Source organism: Oncorhynchus tshawytscha, linkage group LG13, assembly GCF_018296145.1.
Source record: "Oncorhynchus tshawytscha isolate Ot180627B linkage group LG13, Otsh_v2.0, whole genome shotgun sequence".
NCBI lineage: Eukaryota > Metazoa > Chordata > Actinopteri > Salmoniformes > Salmonidae > Oncorhynchus > Oncorhynchus tshawytscha.
The window spans coordinates 78709499-78722377 of record NC_056441.1 but is presented as its reverse complement, the minus strand read 5'-3'; the positions used below and the strand labels follow the sequence as shown (position 1 = coordinate 78722377).

At 45.5% G+C, this 12879-nt stretch overlaps 1 pseudogene; it reads right to left on the bottom strand.

The window, feature by feature from the left end:
* Positions 1-8615: 8615 nt before the first annotated feature.
* On the bottom strand, positions 8616-9150 carry LOC121838971 (annotated as a pseudogene).
* Between the last annotated feature and the right edge of the window lie 3729 nt (positions 9151-12879).

Here is a 12879-nt window from a genome sequence, read left to right as displayed (position 1 = left end):
GTTCCTGTAAAATAATTTACCAAAATAAGAAGCAAAAGATTGTAAATTGATCTACAGTGATTAGCAGAATATCTAATGGAGAGTGTGCCAGACAATTCTTCAATGTAGGGCAACATCACCAACTCCCAGCACGTGCTTGAATATAACAGCCATGTACCACTATCAGTACAGAATAACTCTGTGGTCACTGATACAGTTCAGTTTGTATTTACTGCAACATGATGGAATATCTGTGAAAATAATTGCATAAAAACAGTCTGCATTGTCAAACCGGTTAATTGATTGTAACAGAAAATATATAATGTGAATCATCTAGAAAACATACTGTTGGTTACAAGGTCCAGTTATGTTAATGGATTGTTAAGTTCAATACTTACCAGGCCAGCCTTGTGCGCCAGGTTTCCCACACGGCTGGTAGATGACACTCTGAACCGACTGGCATTGTATGTCTCTGAATTTATCCCCTTTCTGAACCACCTTCTCTCAGCCACTTGAGGAATCCCACGTCATGATTCTCATTAGACACACACACAAACACACACATACATACCTTTTTTTCGCACTATTGGTTAGAGCCTGTAAGTAAGCATTTCACTGTAAGCTCTACGCCTGTTGTATTCGGCGCATGTGACAAATAAACTTTGATTTGATTAGACAGCTACATACCAATTTGTATCCAAAAACAGGTGTAGAATCTGCACACTTGAACATGCGTACAAGCTGATTAGCTCAAAGGTCCATAAGACACATAAAGACGGACATGTTTTGAGTTGTCCTTTAACTGTAATTGGTTGAATTGGGCCCTGAGTCCTTTCATGAGTGAACTGTAATCATAGAGCGCCAAATCCCTCATGAGACAACCCAATCTCTCTCATAAAACATGCATTGATGACAATGGTGAATTCCATGCACAGATCTCATTATAGGACCTTGTCCTGTGAGGACATCCTTCCCCCTCTGCATTTTTTACACTCACAACCCAAATTATCGGCACCCTTGATATAGATGAGCAAAAAAGACTATAAAATAAATCATAGAAATACTGAGCTATACTGTATGCACATTTTGTAATTACAATTTTTATACTAATACAATTGCTCAGAGCAAAATATTTTTTTTCATAAGTAATACAAAAAATCTAAAAGATAGGTGTCAGAATTCTTATTAAAATAATCTAACAAAAATGTTAATAATATGTAACAATTTCAAAGTTTTTATTGAGTTGCAGTTCATACAAGGAAATCCGTCAATTGAAATAAATGCATTAGGCCCTAATCTATGGATTTCACATGACTGGGAAGAAAGATATGCCTCTGTCACAGATACAGTGAAGAAAATAGGGGCGTGGATTGGAAAACCAGTCAGTATCTGGTGTGACCACCATTTGCCTAATGCTGCGCGACACATCGCATGGAGTTGATCAGGCTGTTGATTGAAGCCTGTGGAATGTTGTCCTACTCCCCTTCAATGGCTGTGTGAAGTTGCTAGGGACACGCTGTCGTGCATGTTGGTCCAGATCATCCCAAACATGCCCAATGAGTGACAACATGTGAGTATGGAGGACATGGAGGAACTGGGATATTTTCAGCTTCCAGGAATTGGAAGGAACTGACAGTTTGTGCAGAAATTATTTGATTGTACATACACACAGTTTCTTCAGCTGTCCAGGTGGCTGGTCTGCAGATCCTCGCGACATGGGGCAGTGCATTATCAAACTGAAACATGAAGTGATGGCGGCGGATGAATTGCACAACAATATGCCTCAAGATCCCGTCACGGTATCGCTGTGCATTCAAATTGCCGTCAATAAAATGAAATTGTGTCTGTGTCTGTAGCTTATGCCTGCCCATACCATAACCCCACCGCCAACATGGGGCACTCCGTTCACAACGTTGTCATTAGCAAACTGCTCACTCACATGACTCCACACGCGCTGTCTGCCATCTGCCAGTTGTACAGATGAAAGTGAGAATCATCCATGAAAAGCACACTTCTGCAGCATGCCGGTGACCATTGAAAGTGAGCATTTGCCCACTGAAGTTGGTTACGATGCCGAACTGCAGTCAGGTCAAGACCCTGGTGAGGACTACGAGCATGCAGATGAGCTTTCCTGAGATGGTTTCTGACAGTTTGTGCAGAAATTCTTTGGTTGTGCATATCTACAGTTTCTTCAGCTGTCCAGGAGGCTGGTCTCAGACGATCCTGCAGGTGAAGAAGCTGGACCTGGAGGTCTGTGGTTGTGAGGCCGGTTGGAGGTACTGACAAATTCTCTAAAACAACAGTGGAAGCGGATTATAATAGAGAAATTTACATTAAATTCTCTGGCAACAGCTCTGGTGGACATTCCTGCAGTAATTGCACACTCCCTCAAAACTTTAGACATCTGTGGCATTGAATTGCATGACAAAACTGCACATTTTAGAGGGGACTTTTATCATCCCCAGGACAAGGTGCACCTGTGTAATGATCATGCTGTTTAATCAGCTTCTTGATATGCCACACATGACAGGTGGATGGATTATCTTGGTAAAAGAGAAATGCTCACTAACAGGGATGTATACCAATTAGTACACAACATTGGCGAGAAACAAGTGTTTTTTGCGTGTGAAACATTTCTGGTAAGTTTAATTTCAACTCATTAAACATGGGACCAACATTTTACATATTGCGTTTATATTTTTGTTCAGTGCAGAAGGTAGAGGAGTGAACAAGCCGTGATTGGGTGGCTAGGGTCCTTGATGATCTTCTTGGCCTTCCTGTGAGACTGGGTGCTTTAGGTGTCCAGGAGGGCAGTTAGTGTGCCCCTGATGATGCTTTGGGCTGACCACACCTGTGATTGCGGGTTGTGCAGTTGCAGTACTAGGCCTTGATACAGCCCAACAGAATGCTCTCGATGGTGCATCTATAGAAGTTTGTGATGTTCTTAGCGGTCAACCCACATTTCTTCAGCCTCCTGAGGTTGATGAGGCACTGTTGTGCCTTTTTCTCCATTATGTCTGTTTGAAGGGACCATATCAGGTCCTCAGTGGCATGCATGCCAAATAACTTTAAGCTGCAGCACATCAATGTGGATGGGGGCATTCTCTCTCTGCTGTCTCCTGTATTCCACGATCACCTCTTTAGTTTTGTTGACATTGAGCGAGAGGTAATGTTCCTGTCACTCTTCCGCCAGGGCCCTCACCTCCTCCCTATAGGCTGTCTCGGCAATGTTGGTATCAGGCCTACCACTGTTTTGTTTTCAGCAAACTTGATGATTGAGTTGGAGACATGCGTGGACAAGCATTCAAGGATGAACAGGGAGTACAGGCGGGGGCTCAACACACACCTCTGTGGGGCCCCCGTTTTGAGGGTCAACATTGCGGAGGTGTTGCAGCCTACCTTCACCACCTGGGGCACTATGGTTTTGAAGGCTGAGCTGTAGTCTATGAACAGCATTCTTACATAGGTATTCCTCCTGTCCAGGTGGGATAGGGCAGGGTGCAGTGAAATGGCCATTGCGACGTCTGTGGATCTGTTGGGGCGGTATGCAAATTGTTGTGAGTCTAGGGTGTCGGGTAAGGTGGAGGTGATATGATCCTTAACTAGCCTCTCAAAGCACTTCATGATGTCAGAAGTGAATGCTACCAGGCGATAGTAGTTAAGATCACTTACCTTCGCTATCTTTGGTACAGGAACAATGGTGGCATCTTGAAGCAAGTGTGGACAACAGACTGGGATAGGGGGAGATTGAGTATGTTCATAAACCCTCCAGCCAGACTTTGCCAGAGGTCAGAGGTCAAAGCTAACCTGTCTCTACCCGTCCATGTTCCCAGTCACCTTACCGTGGTAAAATAGAGTGGTTTTCATTTTTTTTTGTGTGAATCCTGCCATCTTTCCATGGGTAGGAGCAGGATGGTGGTGTGATCTGATTTGCCCGAAGGGAGGGTGGGGCAAGGCCTTGTAGCCGACCCGGAAGGGAGAGTAACAAAGGTCAAGCAGGTTCTCTCCACGTATAGCACAGGAGATATGTTTGGTAGAATTTTGAGAGCATTATCCTCAGATTTCCTTTATTAAAGTCCCCAGCAACAATAAACGCCGTATTAGGATATGCCATTTCCAGTTTGCACAAAGCCCAGTGTAGTTCCTTGTGAGCCGTCGCTGGTTCGGCTTGGGGGGAAAATAACCAAAGAAAGTTTTCTCTGCAGCTAATGTGGTCGACATTTGATGGTGATGTATTCCAGATTGGGAAAACAAAAGTAATTAAGGCACATTATGGCACTGCTGCAACATTAAAGAGTATTCTGGAATCCTTATAACAAGACACCTGTCACGCCCTGACCTTGGAGATTCTTTTTATGTCTCTATTTTTGTTTGGTCAGGGCGTGAGTTGGGGTGGGCATTTCTATGTGTTGTGTTTCTATGATTTTCTATCTCTATGTTTTGGCCGGGTATGGTTCTCAATCAGGGACACCTGTCTATCTTTGTCTCTGATTGGGAACCATACCTAGGTGCCTTTTTTCCCACCTGTCATGGTGGGAAGTTTACTTTCTTTATGGCACTTTGCCTTTGAGCTTCACAGTTTGTTTTTGTATTGTTTATTGTTTTGTCGGCATCATTTTGATCATTATAAAGATAATGTACGCTTACCGTGCTGCACCTTGGTCCTCTTCCTCAAACAGTGACAACACCATATAAATAGAATCCTTAGTTTAGTTTTTTAGGCCAGGAGAAATGCAACCACTCTCAAATTCATAGACAGAACTATGGATGCAAGGAATGACCATCCATGATATAACATTTTTTATTGTCACCATGTTTTAAAGCTATTCAGTGTTTGCTTACATTTAAATTGTTTACAAATATTGGAGTAAAACAAGCTTAAATATAAGTTGTGCTGGTGGTGTGACTGTTCAACTAAACTCATGACGCATCTATAAGTTATATCCTTGAAGAAACAATGGCTATATATCAGGGCTATTCAAATCCGACCCTACGAGGTCTGGCGCTGTCACGCCCTGACCTTAGAGCTTTTTAAGTCTCTATTTTGGTTTGGTCAGGGTGTGATTTGGGTGGGCATTCTATGTTAATTTTTCTATGTTTTGTATTTCTTTGTTTTGGCCAGGTATGGTTCTCAATCAGAGACAGCTGTCTATCGTTGTCTCTGATTCGGAACCATAGCCTTTTCCCACCTGTGTTTTGTGGGTAGTTATTTTCTGTTTTGTGTTTGCACCAGGCAGAACTGTTTCGTTTTGTTCCACTTGTTATTTTGTTGTAGTGTTCAGTTTTAATAAATTATCATGAACACGTACACCGCTGCGCTTTGGTCCACTCCTGCTTCATGCAACGAAAAGCGTGACAGAACTACCCACCACCAAAGGACCAAGCAGCGTGGTAAGGAGGACTGGACATGGGAGGATATCCTGGACGGAAAAGATCGCCTGCCATGGGAGCAGGTCGAAGCAGAAAGGAAGGCAGAGGCAGCTGGTAAAAGGGCCAAGGATTACACGGGGACAAGGCTGGCACTAAAGACCGGGAGGCCATTCCCAAATTTTTTGGGGGGTGGCACATGGGGAGATTGAGGTTGGAGACCTGAGCCAGCTCCCCGTGCTTACCGGAGGGAGCATCGTACTGGTCATGCACCATGTTATGCGGTGGAGCGCACGGTGTCTCCAGTGCGCGTGCATAGCCAGGTGCGTTACCTTCCAGCTCCCCGAATCGGCCGGGCTAGAGTGGGCATCCAGCCAGGTTGGAGGATGCCGGCTCAGCGCATCTGGTCGCCAGTACGCCTCTACGGCCCGGGATATCCTGCGCCAGCTCTGCGAACTGTGTCTCCGGTGCGTCTGTACAGCCCAGTGCGTCCTGTGTCTGCGTCCCGCATCTGCAGGGTAAAAATCCAGCCAGGACGGGTTGTGCAGGCTCCTCGCTCGAGACCTCCAGTGCACCTCCACGGCCCAGTGTATCCGGTGCCTCTGCCTAGGACGGGGCCTCCTGAATGTCTCTCCAGCCTGGTGAGTCCTGTGCCTGCGCTGAGAAGCCTCCAGTGATGACCCATGGCACGAAGCCTCCAGTGATGATCCATGGCAAGAAGCCTCCAGTGATGATCCATGGCAAGAAGCCTCCAGTGATGATCCATGGCACGAAGCCTCCAGTGATGATCCATGGCAAGAAGCCTCCAGTGAAGATCCATGGCAAGAAGCCTACAGTGGTGAGACATGGCACAAAGCCTCCAATGAGGGCCTCCAGTCCGGAGCCTCCAGCGACGTTCTCCAGTCCAGAGCCTCCAGCGACGTTCTCCAGTCTGGAGCCTCCAGCGACGTTCTCCAGTCCGGAGCCTCCAGCAACGACAGACTCCAGTCCGGAGCCTCCAGCAGCGACGGTCTCCAGTCCGGAGCCTCCAGCAACGAGCGTCCCCAGTCCAGGGCCCGCAACGAGCGTCCCCAGTCCAGGACCCGCAACGAGGGTCCCCAGTCCGGGGTCAGCGGCGAAGGTCCTCGCACTAGAAGCGCCACTAAAGTGGGCCAAGCCAGAGGTGGAGCGGGGTCTATGTCCCCCAACAATGCCGCCACCATGGATAGATGCCCAACCAGACCCTCCCCTGTAGATTCAGGCTTTGCGGCCGGAGTCCGCACCTTTGGTGGGGAGTACTGTCACACCCTGACCGTAGAGATCCTTTTTATGTCTCAAAGGTCAGGGTGTGATTTGGGTGGGCATTCTATGTTTATTTTCTATGTTTTGTATTTCTTTTTTTTGGCCGGGTATGGTTCTCAATCAGGGACAGCTGTCTGTCGTTGTCTCTGATTGGGAACCATAAATAGGTAGCCTTTTCCCACCTGTGTTTTGTGGGTCGTTATTTTCTGTTCAGTTTTAATAAATAATCATGAACACGTACACCGCTGCTCTTTGGTCCACTCCTTCTTCATGCAACGACGAGCGTGACAGACGCCTGATTCTTTTCTGTTCTACATGATCAAATTGTATTAGTCACATGTGCAGAATACAACAGGTGTAGACCTTACAGTGAAATGATTCATTTCGAGCCCCTAACCAACAATGCAGTTTCAAATAAATACAGATAAGAATAAGAGATAAAAGTAACAAGTAATTAAAGAGCAGCAGTAAAATAACAATAGAGAGACTGTATACAGGGTGTACCGATGCAGAGTCAATGTGTGGGGACAACGGTTAGTTGAGGTAGTATGTAAATGTCGGAATAGTTATTCAAGTGACTATGCATAGATGACAACAAAGAGTTGCAGTGGTGTAAAGAGGGGTGAGAGGGAGGGGCACTGCAAATAGTCTGGGTAGCCATTTGATTTGATGATCAGGAGTCTTATGGCTTGGGGGTAGAAGCTGTTTAGAAGCCTCTTGCACCTAGACTTGGCGCTCCGGTACTGCCTTTCATGCGGTAGCAGAGAGAGGGAACATTCTATGACTGGGGTGGCTGGAGTTTTTGTCAATTTTTAGGGCCTTCTTCTGACACCGCCTGGTATAGAGGTCCTGTATGGCAGGAAGCTTGGCCCCAGTGATGTACTGGGCCGTTCGTATTACTGGGCAATGATGATCAGCTGGCCACTGCAGATAGAAAGGGTTTTGAGGCGGCCTTTGGTGCTAGCAATCTTAAGAACTGCAACAATAATGTAGTCAAGGGTCTAGATCAGATCATATTTTTAAGATTATACTGCAATAATCTAATTGTGATCCATTACTACATATGCTCTACGCTAACACTTGACATTTCAAAAATTGCATTTAATAGTAGATAATATTAAATATGGTTAGAATGGGCTAAAATGTCAAATCAAATTCATTTTGACTGACATTTAAATGAGTTGTCAACAGACATCAAACTAATCTAAATCAGGCGTGTCAAATCATTCCTTGGAGGCCTCAGCGTCAACTGATTTTCGTTATTTCCTTACAATTTGTGTGCAATTAAGACCTAGAGTATCAGGTGATTGGAGTTCCTAACTGACCAGTGACCAATTAAGACCTAGAGTATCAGGTGAGGGGAGTTCCTAACTAACCAGTGACCAATTAAGACCTAGAGTATCAGGTGAGGGGAGTTCCTAACTAACCAGTGACCAATTAAGACCTAGAGTATCAGGTGAGAGGAGTTCCTAACTAACCAGTGACCAATTAAGACCTAGAGTATCAAGTGAGGGGAGTTCCTTACTAACCAGTGACCAATTAAGACCTAGAGTATCAGGTGAGGGGAGTTCCTAACTAACCAGTGACCAATTAAGACCTAGAGTATCAGGTGAGGGGAGTTCCTAACTAACCAGTGACCAATTAAGTCCTAGAGTATTAAGTGAGGGGAGTTCCTAACTAACCAGTGACCTCCCGTGATCAGTAAAAGACAGGAGTGAAAAGCTGCAGACACATTGCCTTCCATGGAATGAGTTTGACACCTGTGATCTAAATCAAGCAAACCTTGACACTCTTGTTGATTCACAGTTGAAACCTGACTAGTTAAATTGAGATACAAGCCACTGATGAGTTTTAACAAATTCAATCAAAACTCAACATTGATTCAACATGGTTACATTGATGATGAAATAACATGGGAACAATTTTGACTCAACCACTTTTTATTGGAACAAGCAAGAAACAAGAAATGGCTTTGGTAACCCTAACCATTACATATTTGGAGAAATGTCAGATCTCTTGAAAATATATTTCAGGCGCCCTCGAATCTCCTTGGTTTTGAGACAATACACAAGTGGGTTCACAAGAGAGGGGCCCAGAGTAGAGCCAATGACTAGGCCATTTCTATGAGAGCGTGAGAACCAAACCAACCCTGGTGACCAATATTATCAACACCTTGGGGATAAAGAAGCAAGCCACCACTATCATGTGGGAGACACAGGTGTTAAATGTTTTCCTCCTGTCTTTGGATGAAGACATTTGTATCACTACATAAACTATCTTCATGTATGAGACTATTATCAAGGCTAAAGTAACCCATAATACAGCAGTCCCCAAAGCAGAAATTGCATTGAAATAATGTGAAAGATTCACGCATGATGCTCTTATTAAGTTGGCATATTCACAAAAGCTGTATGGGAGTTTATTTGAGCCACAGAAGGGCAGATTGTTCACCAAGCCAGTCAACAAACTGGCAAGCATGCAGCCTACTGCCCAATTGGCTAATATAAGTAAACATACATTTGTATTAGTTAAGATCGAAGAGGATATGAAATTGCAATAAGGCGATCATAAGCCATCAGAGCAATAGCGAAGGGTTCCATAGAACTTCCAAAATGAAATAAGAAGCACTGTATCATGCAGGGTGCATAGGGGATTCTTCTCTCCTCACCAAGGAGAACGTTAAGCATTGTAACACTAATGCCGCTGGTGTAGACTATGTCTACCATTGCCAGCGAGCAAATAAAAAAGTACATGGGGGTATGCAGAGGCTTGTTGAATGCTATGACACAAATGTTGGTGATGCTTCCGATCAGAATGAGAAAGAGGACCAACAAAATGGCTGCTCCCACCAGCTTTGGGTGTTGTACTCCATCAAATCCTGTGATGAGGAATTCTGTTACCGTATGTGTTGTTCTGTTGTTTGGCTCCATGTTCCTGTAAAATAATTTACCAAAATAAGAAGCAAAAGATTGTATATTGATCTACAGTGATTAGCAGAATATCTAATGGAGAGTGTGCCAGACAATTCTTCAATGTAGGCCAACATCACCAACTCCCAGCACTTGCTTGAATATAACAGCCATGTACCACTATCAGTACAGAATAACTATGTGGTCACTGATACAGTTCAGTTTGTATTTACTGCTACATGATGGAATATCTGTGAAAAGAATTGCATAAAAACAGTCTGCATTGTCAAACTGGTGCATTGATTGTAACGTAAAATATATAATGTGAATCATCTAGAAAACATACTGTTGGTTACAAGGTCAAGTTATGTTAATGGATTGTTAAGTTCAATACTTACCAGGCCAGCCTTGTGCACCAGGTTTCACACACAGCTGGTAGATGACACTCTGAACCGACTGGCATTGGATGTCTCTGAATTTATCCCCTTTCTGAACCACCTTCTCTCAGCCACTTGAGGAATCCCACATCATGATTCTCATTAGACAGCTACATACTGATTTGTTTCCAAAAACAGGTGTAGAAACTGCACACTAGAACATGCATATACGCTGATTGTCTCATAGGTCTACAAGGCGAATAAAGACGGATATATTTTGAGTTTTTCTTTATCTGTAATTGGTTGAATTGGGCTCTGCGTCCTTTCATGAGTGAACTGTAATCATAGAGCGCCAAATCCTTCATGAGACCAAATCTCTCTCATAAATCTTGCATTGATGACAATGGTGAATTCCATGCACAGATCTCAAGGTAGGACCTTTGCCTGTGAGGACATCCTTCCCCCCTGCTCTTTATTCAGTCACAACCAAAAATATTGGCACCCTTGATATAGATGAGCAAAAAGAATGTAAAATAAATCATAGAAATACTGAGCAATACTGTATGCACATTTTGCAAATACATTTTTTATACTAATACAATTGCTCAGAGAAAAATATTTTCTTTCATAAGTAATACAAACATCTAAAAAAGATAGGTGTCAAAATTCTTATAAACATAGTCATAAAAAATGTTATCAAAATGTTATCTGCATTGACATTGTTAATATTGTAACTATTGTTCTACCGTTCATCTCATTTTAAGTAACTGTATTTTGGCATTTCATGGCTTCCTGATTCACTGGGTATAAAAATGAGGTAACACGCATCTAAAATCCATTTGTCAGTCATCACCATAGACAAAGGCAATGAATGTCACGAATCCCGCCGAAGATGGTGCTTCTTCCTGTTCGGGCGGTGCTCGGCGGTCGTCGTCACCGGCCTACTACCTGCCACCGATCCCCTTTTCTGTTTCATTTAGTTGTGTCTGATTAGTTGCACCTGTTTTGTGTTTAGATTGTGATTGTGGGCTATTTAATTAAACCCAGTAAGCCCATCGGATTTTGTGCTGGCTTGTTTCTCTGTTCGTTTTGTGGATGTGATATTTTCTGTATTTCTCCGGACTGTTTGTGTCCTGTTTTTGGGCCGGTCATTGTATGCGCCTGGTGTTTTGGCGTGACCTACTTTTCTCCGGAATAAATACAGTTGTCCTTTACCCTCTGCTCTCTGCACCTGACTCCGCACCCACTACTCCTAGAAGTCTCTCTGCGCCTGACTCTGCACCCACTACTCCTAGAAGTCATAACAGAAGCCCGCACCACTATGGAGTCAGCAGGAGCAGCGGCCACCCCTCTCCAATCAATGGAGGAGCGCGTCCATCATCACACAGCCTTCCTCCATCGGATCGGTTCAGTGATGGACCAGATGATGGAGAGGATGGAGCGATGGGAGAGGAGTGGTCTCCCGACATCCACCCCTCCCCACAGACGACGCAACCCACTCCTCCCATGTCATCGTCTGGTTCCAGCGCGTTGCGTCTCACACCCCCGAGGGAGTACGATGGGGCGGCGGCTGGGTGCCAGGGTTTTTTGCTCCAGCTCGATCTCTACCTTGCTACCGTGCGTCCGACTCCCTCGGGTGAGGAGAGTGTGAGCCTCCTTGTCTCCTGTTTGACGGGTAGGGCCCTGGAATGGGCCAAAGCTGTCTGGAACGGCCCAGACTCGGCTCAGGACCACTACCCGGAGTTCACTGTTCCACCTCAGACAGGAGACGAGGAGTGCGCAGGACTTCGCTTTGGAGTTCCGGACCTTGGCTGCTGGTGCGGGGTGGAATGACAGGGCCCTGATGGACCATTACCGATGCAGCCTCCGGGAGGACGTCCGCAGGGAGCTAGCTTGTCGAGACACCACACTCTCCCTCAATGAATTTATAGACATGTCGATCCGACTGGACAACCTGCTAGCTGCCTGCGGGCGTTCAGAGGGGGTCTTGTCAATTCCAGCTCCCAGCCCTCCCGCTCCAACTCCGATGGAGTTGGGAGGAGCTGCATCTAGGGGGACCGGAGGAGGAGCCTACTCCTGCACCTACTGTGGCCGGAGAAGACACACTTCGGACGGGTGCTGGATGATTCCATCTGGGAGTAGAGATGGCAGGCGGAACACTTCTCGGCCACCCCAGGTGAGTAGGCACCAAACTCACCTAGAGCTCCCTGTTGGTCACATGTTTTTATTTATTTTTTCGCCTGCGTTTTTTCCCTCTCTCCAGCATAAGGCGCTAGTCGATTCAGGCGCAGCTGGGAGTTTTATGGATTGCGGACTCGCCCATAAATTGGGTATTCCGTTGGTGCAGATAGACCCACCTTTCCCCGTGCACTCCTTAGATAGCCGACCGTTAGGGTCAGGGCTGGTCAGGGAGGACACGATTCCGCTGGACATAGTAACGCAGGGGGATCATAGGGAGCATATCAGTTTCTACCTTATTGATTCACCTGGGTTTCCAGTGGTGTTGGGGATTCCCTGGCTAGCTATTTACAATCGCCTCATTTCCTGGAGACAGGGGGCTCTTCAGGGGTGGTCAGAGGAGTGTTCAGGTAGGTGTATAGGAGTTTCCATCGGTGCCACGTCGGTGGAGAGTCCAGACCAGGTTTCCACTGTGCACATTCCCCCAGAATATGCCGATTTGGCTATTGCTTTTTGTAAAAAGAAGGCGACCAAATTACCACCCCATCGATGGTGGGATTGTGTGATAAACCTCCAGGAGAACGCTGCACTTCCCAGGAGTCACGTGTACCCATTGTCACAGGAGGAGACGTTGGCTATGGAGACATATGTCACGGAATCTCTGACACAGAGGTACATTCGGCCCTCCATGTCACCCGTCTCCTCGAGTTTCTTTTCTGTGAGGAAAAAGGAGGGAGGATTGCGTCCGTGCATTGATTATCGAGGTCTAAATTTGATCACAGTGGGAT